The 12,772-nt window shown below is 42.3% G+C and overlaps 1 pseudogene; it reads left to right on the plus strand.

Moving 5' to 3' along the window:
* Positions 1–553: 553 nt before the first annotated feature.
* LOC111534865 lies at positions 554–2,071 on the plus strand (annotated as a pseudogene).
* The last annotated feature ends 10,701 nt before the right edge of the window (positions 2,072–12,772 follow it).

Genomic DNA, 12,772 nt, shown 5'->3' on the forward strand with positions numbered 1-12,772 from the left:
GGTGCTTTTGTGAGTGTGTTGTTGGATGAGATTAGCATTTAAATCTGTAGGCTGAGTCAAGCAGATGTGGCCCTCCCTAATGTGGATGGGCCTCATCCAATCAGTTGAAGGCCTGAAGAGAACAAAAGGCTCTCCCTCCTCCAAATAAGGGAGACTTCTTCCTACCTAAGTACTTTCTTCAAACTGGACAATGGCTCTCTCTGGGTCCCAAGCCTGTCAGTCTTCAGCCTAGAAGCTCACCATTAGCTCTCTCGCATTGCTAGTTTGGTAACTCACTCTGCAGATCTGGAGGTTTCTCAGCCTCTGCAATCACATGAGCCAACTCCTTAAAATAAATCCCTTTATTTTATATGCGTGTATGTGTGTGTGTATAACATATATATGTAGAGTATATATAAAATACGTCTTCTGTTTCTCTGGAGAACTCTCACTAACATACTCCCTGGCTGGCCATTCATCCTTTGGCTATGCTTTCATTTCACACATGTGTACTGAGAACCCATCTAGTACTAGGCCCTGTACTAGGCATTAAAATAGAAAGATGAACCCAGCTGCCTGACTTAACGAATTCAAGAACAAGGGAAAAGACAGTACAGAAATGAGGTGTTGCAGAATAGAAGTCAATCTGGAGCTGAGGAAAGCTAAGGATGACCAGATGCTGAAGAGGAGAAATGTAAGCTCATTTCCTGATGATGCTACTTCTCTACTGCAGAAAAACCACAACAACCAGGGCACTGTAAATTGGTCTGTTGATGACACTGTCAAAGGCATAAATAGCAACAATGCGGAAAGTCAGCTCCAAGCTACTCAAGCTGCCAGGAAACTACTTTCTAGAGGAAAACAGCCCCCCCCCCCCCCAACCCCCGCTGCAAAGACAACTTAATCTGGGCTGGTTTGATTCCAAAATTTGTGTCTTTCTTGGGCAGAACTGATTGTAGTCCCATTCAGTTTGAATCTGCCTGGGCGCTAACACTGCTTCTGGGAATCAGAACAAGCCAAGGTTGTGGTAGATGGAGGTGCCATCCTAGCATTCATTTCTCTGTTGGCATCTCCCCATGCTCACATCAGTGGACAAGTTGTATCGGCTCCAGGAAACATTGCATGTGATAGCTCAGTTTTCCGAGACTTAGTTACTAAGTACGGTGCAGTTGACCCACTGTTGGCTCTTGCAGTTCCTGATATGTCATCTTTAGCATGTGGTTACTTACGTAATCTTACCTGGATACTTTCAAATCTTTGCTGCAACAAGAATCCTGCACCCCTGTTAGATGCTGTTGAGGAAATTCTTCCTACTTGAGTTCGACTCCTGCATCATGATGATCCAGAAGTATTAGCAGATACCTGCTGGGCTATTTCCTACCTGACTGATGGTCCAAATGAATGAACTGACATTGTCATGGGAACACAAGTTGTGCCCCAACTTGTGAAGCTTCTAGGAGCTTCTGAATTGCCAACTGTGACTCCTGCACTAAGAGCCATAGGGAATATTGTCACTGGTACAGATGAACAGACTCAGGTTGTGATCAATGCGGGAGCACTTGCTGTCTTTCCCAGCCTGCTCACCAACCCCAAAACTAACACTCTGAAGGAAGCTACATGGACAACGTCAAACATCACAGTTGGCCGTCAGGACCGGATACAGCAAGTTGTGAATCATGGATTAGTCCTATTCCTTGCCAGTGTTCTAAGTCAGATCTCAGGATACAAAAGGAAGCTGTATGAGCTGTGACCAACTATATCAGTGGCGAAACAGTTGAACAGATTGTGTACCTCATTCATTGTGGCATGCTGATGAAACTCTTAACTGCAAAAGATACCAAGGTTATTCTGCTTATCCTGGATGCCATTTCAAATATCTTTTAGGCTGCTGAGAAACTAGGTGAAACTGAGAAACTTAGTATGATGACTGAGGAATATGGAGGCTTAGACAAAATTGAAGCTCTACGAAACCATGAAAATGAGTGTGTATAAGGCTTTGTTAAGCTTAATTAAGGATTTCTCTGTAGAGGAAGAAGAAGATGAAAACGTGGTACCAGAAACTACCTTTGAAGGCTATACCTTCCAAGTTTAGGATGGGACTCCTGGGAACTTTAACTTTTAGATCACGTAGCTGAGGCATAAATTTGTTGTTTACTACATTTGGTATAAGTTTGTCTTACCGCTTCTCTACAAAGAACTCTTTTAAATATGGTTTGGTATTGTAGCACTTTTTACACTGAAACTATACTTGAACAGTTCCAACCTGTATATACTGTATAAAGCTTGTCCTCTGAATGGGTTTCTTATTTCTTTGTGGAATTTCATATCTTGCTGTGTGCTGTAAATAAAGATTGAAATTCATCCCTCCAAAAAAAGAAAAAAACAAAAAACAAAATGCAGAGGTGAACAAGTTAGCATGTTTCCTGCCCACAGAAACCTTCCAAACTACTGAGGGGGATAAAGGATCAAATGCTCATACAAGTATAAAAATGTATAGCAAGTGCTGCTGAGAGACACGAGTGGCCACTTGGAGGAGTAGGAAGGAGAGGCTTGATCTGCACAGTAGCCACTAGCCACAAGTGCTCATTTAAATTCAAATTACAAGGCCAAGCATAGTGGCTCACACCTGTAATCCCAGCACTTTGGGAGGCTGAGGTGGGCAGATCACCTGAGGTCAGGGGTTCGAGACCAGCCTGGCCAACATGATGAAACCTCGTCTCTACTAAAAATACAAAAATTAGCCAGGCATAGTGGCAGGTGCCTGTAATCCCAGCTACTCAGGAGGCTGAGGTAGGAGAATTGCTTGAACCCAGGAGGTGGAGATTGTAGTGAGCTGAGATCAAGTCACCGCACTTCAACCTGGGTGACAGAGCAAGACCTAGTTTCAGAAAAAAAAAAAAAAAAAAAAAAAAAATTCAAATAACAGCCAGACTCCACATAATGATGTTTTCGTCAATTAAGGACCACATATATGATCGTGGTTCCATAAGATTATGATACGGTATTTTTACTGTACCTTCTAGGTTGAGATATGTTTAGATGCACAAATGCTTACCATTGTATTACAGTTGCTGACAGTGTTCAGCACAGTAACATGCTACTCAGATTTGTAGCCTCGTAGCGATAGGCTACACTGCATAGTCTAAGTGTATAGTAGGCTATACTATCAAGGTTTAAGTACAGTCTAGGGTGGTCTCACAATGACAAAATCACCTAATGATGCATTTCTCATAATGTGTCACCATTGTTAAGTGACACATGTCTGTAGTTAAAATTAAATACAAATAAAAAAATTAAAGCACTCTGGGAGGCTGAGGCAGGAGGATTATTTGAGCCCAAAAGATTGAGACCAGCCTGGGCTACATAGGGAGACCCCATCTCTACAAAAAATAAAAATAAAATTAGTCAAGCATGGTGGCACGTGCCTGTAGTGGGAGGCTGATTTGGGAGGATCGCTTGAGCATGGGAGGTCGAGTCTGCGGTGGGGCCGGGATTGTACCCCTGCACTCTAAGCCTGGGCAACAGAGTGAGATCCTGTCTCAAAAAAAGAAAAAGCTTCTTATTTGCACATGTGAAGGGCATGGTAGCCGCATGCAGTCAGCAGCCACTGTATTGGACAGCACACATAACAGAACATTTCTATTGTCACCAAAAGTAATAGTGCTGACCTAGAGCAAGGTTTCTCAAACTCAGCACTATTACCATGTTTGGCAAGATAATTCTTTGCTGTCAAGGGCTGTCCTGTGTGCTGTTGGATGTTTATCAGCATTAACTCCCTTCACCCAGTTATGACAAGCAAAATGCCTCCAGACATTGTAAAGTAGCCCTTGAGGGGGCAAACTTGCCCCCAGTTCGGAACCACTGGGCTAGAGGACATTCAGACAGAATTAATTTTAGTAATCAGAATGCAGAGTGGTAAGGGCTTTGAGGTGGTAAACCAAAGTGTTGTCAGAACACGGGAAGAAAGTTCTCATCTCAGACTGGAGGACGCAATGGAAGGCTTCCCCAGGGAGTTGACTCCCAAGCTACATCTTGAAAGGCAAGACAATGGCAGCAACAAGGCTTGATACCACCTAGCACATCACTAGTTCCACCACCAACCTCTTCCTGCCTTCATCATCTATTCCGGTCCCTGGATAGTTCCATGCTAAACTCAGAGGCTGCTGTATGAATTCTACTTCCCTTCATTCTCCTCTTTTAGGTTACTAGTGTTGTAATGTTTAAAAATCTCAGCTGGGTGTGGTGGCTCACACCTATAATCCCAGCACTTTGGGAAACTGAGAGGGGAGGTTTGCTTGAGGCCAGAAGTTTAAGACCAGCCTGGGCAACACAGCAAGACCCCATTGCTACAAAATGTTTTAAAAGTAGCCAAGTGTGGTGGCATGTGCCTGTGGTCCTAGCTACTTGGGAGGCTGAGGTGGGAGGGCCACTTGAACCCAGGAATTCAAGGGTGCAGTGTGCCATGATTATACCACTGAACTCCAGCCTGGGTGACAGAGTGAGACCCTGTCCCCCAAAAAGCAAAGATCTCTTGTTCTTTCTTGACTTGGTTAGGGCTCTTAATGTGGCAATAAGAGCTAATTCAACAAAAGGGGTACCAATTGTAAAGACAGGCCACATGAGACTCAAGAAAGGAACCCAAGTTCATTCAGACCCCATGGAGATGTGAATGGGAATATCATTGCACAAAAAGGCTGCTCTATCTCTTGAGGGCTTCATGACCTCACTTAAGACATCTCTGATGCTCTCTGCACATGATCTCTAGTCTCACCTGTCTGCTGATCTGTTTTCTCCTCCTTCAGTTGCAGACAGTCCATAATGGCCACCCAGTTCCCTTTACAGAGGGGCAATGCTTCATAGTCCTTTTGGCTTCATTGTCAGTTGGAACTGGCCTATGTGAATTTTAGCTCAACATCCTACATAGGAATATAATAGGCCTAACTCATCATTTTTCGATAAAGGCCACACAAGTCAAGGGCTCCTAGTCTAAAAGACAGTTCCCACCCAGGGCTGATGTCTACCCCTATTCCGTGCCACTTGGTACAGAGTCTGTGTCTACTCAGTGGGGACCTGCAATGGGAGATAAGGGAAGGCCAGGTGCCCTGTACACAGTTGACTCAACTTCTACTACTCTGGTTTAGTTCCTCATTTCTTTTTTCCCTTCTTGTCGTCAGTTGCTCTGGAGTTGTCCCAGATTCCTCCATTTTCTAATCTGTAATCAACTCCTTACTTTTTCCCATACCTGCTACAGTACCTAGCACATAGTAGATGCTCAATAAATATTTGATATATTGAAGCCCACTAGTCAAAGACTGCCAGGAACACACCTATAGTCAAACACATGTAGGTTTATTGATCTTGCTGCAGTAAGGAAGAGCACATGGTTTTTCAATCAGAGGGCACTGGAGGGGCTTATTGAAGGATTTGGGTTTAGGCTAGGTGATTGTAAGGAAAAACTAGAGAAACAAGAGCCAGTTTTGTATTAGATGTTATTAGAATGTGAGGACAATTCAGTAACTTGGTATCTGAGAAATTCTTGTCGAGGAAGCAGGGAGAACAAAATGGGACTGGGATGTCATTGGTAAAAAAGTAATGATAGTAACCTCCCAGAGGTAACTTTTTTAGCTCTAATGTGGCCTTGACTCTGTTTACATAGAAACATTATTTATTACAGTCTGATTGACAACAGGGTTGATTTTTTTTTTACATTTTCAGTTAAATTAAAAAAAAACTCAATGACTATTTATGCAAATGAAGAAGCAATTGCAGTGAGTTACAGGCAAGGGTGAGGTGCCACGTTTAAGCCAGCCAAAGCGACTCTTCATATTATCTGTCTTTCAAATGATTGCTTTTTACTGATGTTGAACAAAATTGGTCTTTAGTATAATGATGTAACACAGATTCATCTGAGGCTTCCTTTACAATTTTGAAATAAATGGTGCTGTATGTGTTCCATTGCTGATATTTTCACCCTTCTTTATTTTGATTGCTCATTCAAAGATACCTTGCAGTTGGCCAATGTTCCTCTTCAAATGTGGTCCCATACATTCCAGGTACTGTCTGCTTGGAGCTAAAAACAATAGGTCTATTACTTCCTGAGTTTGCAACACCATGCTCATGGGACACATTTTTTTTTTCGTAGTCATATTACCCTATAGGTTCACGTAAGGCTAGAAGTTTAAGAACAGCCTGGGCAACATAGCAAGACCCCTTCTCCATAAAAGGTTTTAAAATTAGCTGGGTATGGTGGCATGTGCACTGTATTCCTAGCTACAGGCTTGACTTGGTTAGAGCTCTTAATACTTTTAACCAAGAGCACCCTGGTCTAGTATTTGATTTTTGGAATCTGAATAGAAAGTGAATTTGTCATTACTCACAACATGTTATTCATTCTTACTCAACATTCTGGAAGGCTGGAAAAACACCTACTGTATTTGCTTTTCCTCTGACTTTTTGTTGTATGCCATTTGGTTAACATCACTTCTCTGTAATTCATGCACAACATTGCCAAATGTTGAACTGGACACATGGAAAAAGAGAATCTCTCCAGCTTCAGGAAGTCATCAAGCAATGCTTTTTTGTCATGGTTGTTGGACTGCTTTCAATTTATTAGCGCATTTTATTAGTCAGGGTTCTCTAGAGGGACAGAACTAATAGGATAGATGTGTATGTAAAGGGGAGTTTGTTAGGGAGTATTGACTCACATGATCACAAGGTGAAGTCCCACAATAGGCCATCTACAAGCTAAGGAGCAAGGAAGCCAGTCTGAGTCCCAAAACCTCAAAAGTAGGGAACCTGACAGTGCAGCCATCAGTCTGTGGTTGAAGGTCCCAGAGTCTAAAAACTGAAGAGGTTGGAGTCTGATGTTCAAGGGCAGGAAGCATCCAGAATGGGAGAAAGATGTAGGCTGGGAGGCTCAGTCAGTCTAGTCTTCCCCTGTTCTGCCTGCTTTTATTCTGGCTATGCTGGCAGCTGATTAGATTGTGTCTACCCAGGTTGAGGGTGGGTCTGCCTTTCCCAGTCCACTGACACAAATGTTAACACCTTCACTGACACGCCCAGAATCAATACTTTTATCCTTCAGTCCAATCAAGTTGACACTCAATTGTTTACCATCACACCCCTGCACATTTCACTCCTGTGTGAGTACATGGGGAGCTTTTTGCCATGGTGCAACTTGAAGCACCAGGAGGAATGGAGAGGATTGGGGGAAGTGGGAGCAGGACGACCAGTGAAGGTTGCAAAGAATAATACAAGACTGAGTCCATTTGTTCTTAAAGTAGGACAGGTGGCATTGGAAATGGACAAGAAGATGTTGCTAGAAATATGAAAGAAAAATTCAACAAGTCTCCATGAACAACAAATGAATATAGGCACAAATGGGGAAAAGACAAGTTTAGAGTGTGAGTAATTTGGATGGTGTTGGTGAAAATAAAGACGTCTTGGGGAGAAGTCTTTTGGGGCATAGTTGGATGATGATGGGGAATTCTTGCTGAAATGTGTGAGGCAAAAGTACTAGCAAGATTTGAGTGGGGTTTTTTTTTTTTTTTTTGGGGTCTAAATTCTGGGCAATTTTTGTTTGTTTTTGTTTTAGGGCACTGTTCATTTTGTTTTTACAAGAGCCATTTGAGGAGGGTAGGACTAATTCATTTTTGCAAAAGTGAATCTGAGGCTCAGAGGAGCTAACATTTTTGTCCAAGGGTATACCTTTAGGAAGAGTGCCACCCTGGGGATATAGAAGTAACTAGACATGTGCCCATTCTCTCTTGCAGAACAGTAAAGGTAATTGCTAACCCACTTAAGTTTGGAGAAGACAGAAGACTGCATTTAATTCAGTCTGGTAGGAGTGAGGAAAAGAATAGGAAGTCTTCTAAGAGGATATAGTATATCAGAATGGAAGGTCAAGTCAGAGAAAGAAGGATATTCAAGGCAGAGAGAACAACATGCAACTATAGAATGCTTAGGAAACAGCAAAGAAATTCATTTCTGCTAGAGAAAAGATGATGTGAGGATCAGATGGAGAGGTGGCAGGACAGGTAGTCAGAACCCAGGTGGGGGAAGTCATTTTTTGCCAGGCTGGAATTTGGACTTGACATTGTTTGCAATGGAAAGCCAGTGAAGATTTTAAACTGTAAGATTAATCCAACAGGATTGAATTGGCATGGTAGAAAGATAATTCTGGCAGAAACATGAAGCCTTGATTAGAAAGGGAGAAGTAGGAGGCCCTTCAGAAATCCAAGGATGATAGTAGTCTGGCAGGCATATAGAGAGTAGTCTTGCAAGGCAGAAGTAAGAGTAATGGGACAGAGAAGACTGACTCAAGACATGGGAGGAAGAATGCAGAAGACTTGGAGACTGCTTCGATGCAGAGATTTTGGAGATGGGACAGTGAGGAGGACTCTGGGATGGTGGCTAAAATCACTGGTTAGATAGTCAGGTCGATAGCAGAGACAAGGAAACTAGGAAGGTGAATAGGTTAGTTGGGGAAAGAATGGGATGAAGATGCAAGTCTAGCTTTCCATGTGCCAAATTAAAGTGTTTTGTGACAATTGAGGAGACCTGTTCAGTAAGCAACTGAATATTTGGGTTTACAAAAGATGAGAAGTTTGGGCTGAAGATAAAATGCCTTTAGGGACATTGTGGTTTGGATTGTATAGTTGATTCTCTTTATTCATGGTAGTCATATTCTACAAAGTCACCAAAAACACTGAATTAGTGAACATTGAGCCATTGCTCCTAGGGGAAATATGGGGTTAGGTTTCTGTGAACCTTTGGTTGTAATATTTTTATCAACTAATCAGTGCATAATCTTGTTTTATGTGTGTTTCCATTTAAAGATGCCTTATTTAATATATATTGTTGATTCACTAGCATTAAACTCATGGACAACAACACTGTAACTTATGCCTAACTGAAGCTTTTCTAATACATATATTTTCTCTGTAAGGAACATCATAATCATCTTGCACTTATAAACACTAGCTGGCACTTCAGCACTGTGCTTGAGGGCCATCTTGAACAGTCAAATCACCAACAAAATGCACACAAATGCAAAAAAAACCAAAAAAAAAAAAAAAACCAAAAAAACAAAAGACAGGGGTGTCCTAAATAGATTATGAAAGATAGTTGTTTGCAGTATAAAAGCTAAAAGAGGAGTGCTGCCTTGTTCAACCTTAGCTGCTCTGTTCATGTTCACGAATGACCATGACACTGCCCAGAGTATTGATTTGGTGTTTACAAATAAATTTTAGTGAGTAGGGAAATTCTTGAATAACAAGGATGCAGTGTATTGAAAACCGTGAATGTTTGGTTGATGTCACTTTGAGAAGGATTAGAATGAGAGTGAGAGAGGCTAAAATATGCCCTGGGTGCACTGACATTTGGTAAGTGGGCAGCAGAAAAGATACATGGAAGGAAGACTTATGAAGAGGAGCAAGACAGTGAGGTTTAATACCCGTTGAATACAAAGTTTCAAGAACAGAAGTACTCAAGCATATCCATCATAATTAAGAGTTAATTAAGGTAAGGAGTGCCCACTAGATTTTACAAAGAGGAGGAGACCTTGAGGAAATCAATGTCCATGAGTTTGTGGGGGTTGAAGCCACATAGCTGAAGGTTGAATAATAAGAAAGAGTAGAAAAGTGGTAATTCAAGTGTATATTACTCTTTTGATACGCTCCATTGTAAAGAGAAGAAAAAAGATGGTACAATGGCCAGAGAGAACCACAAAGGGCTCTAGTTTTGTTGACTGAAGGGTAGATTAATTTAACTATGGCTGAAAGGAGACCAGTAGAGAGGGAGAGGTAAGAAATACAGAAGAGATAGGATGTGGCAGATGGAATAAGGTCCATGAGTGGGCAGACATGGATCAGGCTTTGGCTGCACAGGAAGGAGGCAGGAAGGGAGGGCTATAGATGAGAGAAAATTTCAGTTCTTTGAATGTGTCAGATTTACCCCCTTAAGGGCCTTTGCAATTGCTGTTCCCTCTGTCCAGAATGCTCTTTCCCCCATGTCCTCATGGCTTTATCTGTGGATTCTCATATGACTGGCTCCTTGTTATTCAGATCTCAGCTCAAATGTCACCTTCTCAGAGAGGCTGCCCCTGGCCATCCGGCTAAAAGTAGTCCTTCTGCACTGTCACCTGAAATTATCTTATTTGTTCATCTGTTTACTTGCTTCATTCCCATCGGCTCACTCAACTGTGAGCTCCGTGACAGTTGGGACCTTTGTCTGTCTTGATTGCAGATATACTCCCAGTGCCTGGCATGTGTTTGTTGAACAAATGAATAGCATGCAGAAAACATGGAGGAAACTTACTTGAGGTGAGGGAGGGGTTTTGTCTTATTCCTCTTTGTACTCTGATGCCTCGCAGAGAGTAGGCGTTCAGTATTGAATGCAAAAATGAATAGAATAATCATTCCACTCCCAGGTATGTATACTGTAGAACTGAAAAGAGATGTTCAAACAAAGACTTGTACAAAAATGTTCACAGCAACATTACTCTTAATTCACAAGAGGTGGGAACAGCTCAAATGTCCATCAACTGATGAGTGGATAAACAAACCAAAAAATGGGATATAGCCATGTGATAAAGTATTATTCAGCCATAAAGAGGAATGAAGTTCTGACAAGTGCCATAATATGGCTGAACCTTGAAGACTTTATGCTAAGTGAAAGAAGCCAAATACAAAAAGCCACATGTTGTATGATGTCATTTACATGGAATGTCCAGAAAAGAAAAATTCAGAGAGACAGAAAGTAGACCAGTGGTTTCCAGGGGCTGGGGGAAGGGGAATGGGGAGTGATTGTTTAATAAGTACAGGTTTCTTTTTGGGGTGATGAAAATAGAATTAGATAGTGGAATTGGATAGTGGTAACAGTTGTGCAACATCATTAATGTACTAAAAGTCACCGAACTGTACACTTTAAAATGGTTAATTTTATGTTTTCTTTTCTTTTTTTTTTTTTAGACAGGGCCTTGCTGTCACCCAGGCTGTAGTGCAGATCACAACTCAGTGCAGCCTCAACTTACCTGGGCTCAGGTGATCCTCCAACCTCAGCCTCCCGAGTAGCTGGGACTATAGGCAAATGTCACCACACACAGCTAATTTTTGGTATTTTTTCATAGAGATGGGATTTTGTGATGATGCCCGGGCTCGTCTCAAACTCCTGGGCATCAGCGATCTACCCACCTCGGTCTCCCAAAATGCTGGGGTTACAGGCATGTATTAGTCTGTTTTCATGCTGCTGACAAAGACATACCTGAGACTGGGAAGAAAAAGAGGTTTGGTTGAACTCACAGTTTCACATGGCTGGGGAGGCCTCAGAATCATGGCAGGAGGTGAAAGGCACTTCTCACATGGCGGTGGCAAGAGAAAAATGAGAGAAGCAAAAGTGGAAACCTCTGATAAACCTATCCAATCTCATGAGACTTATTTACTATCACAAGAATAGCATGGGAAAGACTGGCCCCCATGATTCAGTTACCTCCCCCCGGGTCCCTCCCACAACATGGAGGAATTCTGGGAGATGCAATTCAAGTTGAGATTTGGGTGGGGACACAGCTAAACCATATCATTCTGGCCCTGGCCACCACAAATCTCATGTCTTCACATTTCAAAACCAATCATGCCTTCCCAACAGTCCCCCAGAGTCTTAACTCATTTCAGTATTAATCTAAAAGTCCACAGTCCAAAATCTCATCTGAGATAAGCCAAACCCCTTTTGCCTATGAACCTGTAAAATTGAAAGCAAGCTAGTTACTTCCTGGATACAATGAGGGTACAGGTATTGGGCAAATACTGCCATTCCAAATAGGAGAAATTGACAAAAACAAAGGAGTTACAGGGTCCATGCAAGTCTGAAATCCAGTGGGGCAATCAAATTTTAAAGCTCCAAATGATCTCCTTTGATTCCAGGTCTAATATCCAGGTCACACTGATGCAAGAGGTGGGTTCCCATGGTCTTAGGCATTTCCGCCCCTGTGGCTTTGCAGGGTACAACCTCCCTCCCAGCTCCTTTCATGGGCTGGTGTTGAGTGTCTGTGGCTTTTCTAGGCACATGGTACAAGCTGTCAGTGGATCTACTATTCTGGGTTCTGGAGGATGGTGGCCCTCTTCTCATGGTTCCAGTAGGTGATGCCCCAGTAGGGACTTTGTGTGGGGCCTCCGACCCCACATTTCCCTTCCACATTGCCCTAGCAGAGGTTCTCCATGAGGACCCTGCCCCTGCAGCAAACTTTAGCCTGCACATCCAGGTGTTTCCATATATCTTCTGAAATCTAGTCAGAAGAAAAATGAGGAAGAAGCAAAAGCAGAAACCCTTAATAAAGCCATCAGATCTCGTGAGACTTATTCACTATCACAAGAACAGCACAGGAAAGACTGGCCCCCATGATTCAATTACATGCCCTCTTCCCACTCCGGTCCCTCCCACAACACAGGGGAATTCTGGGAGATACAATTCAAATTGAGATTTGGGTGGGGACACAGCCAAACGACATCAAGACATGAGCCACTGCACCCAGCCAAATTTTATGCTAAATAAAATTTTACCTCGATGAAAAATACATAATGGATCTGCATATAATGCATAACCAAACTCTACGGTACATAGGATTGATACTTCAAACTCATCTACAGACAAGTCTTAGAGCCATTTAAAGCAACCCCAATGCATGAATCTATCAAATAGATATATTATTCAGAGTTATCAAGCCACTACTCACAGGATTCTTGAAGTATTTCTTCAGATTGTGAGCTCTCAACTCTTTTGCATGAAAACAACTTGATTT

Source organism: Piliocolobus tephrosceles, chromosome 14 (assembly GCF_002776525.5).
Source record: "Piliocolobus tephrosceles isolate RC106 chromosome 14, ASM277652v3, whole genome shotgun sequence".
Lineage (NCBI taxonomy): Eukaryota > Metazoa > Chordata > Mammalia > Primates > Cercopithecidae > Piliocolobus > Piliocolobus tephrosceles.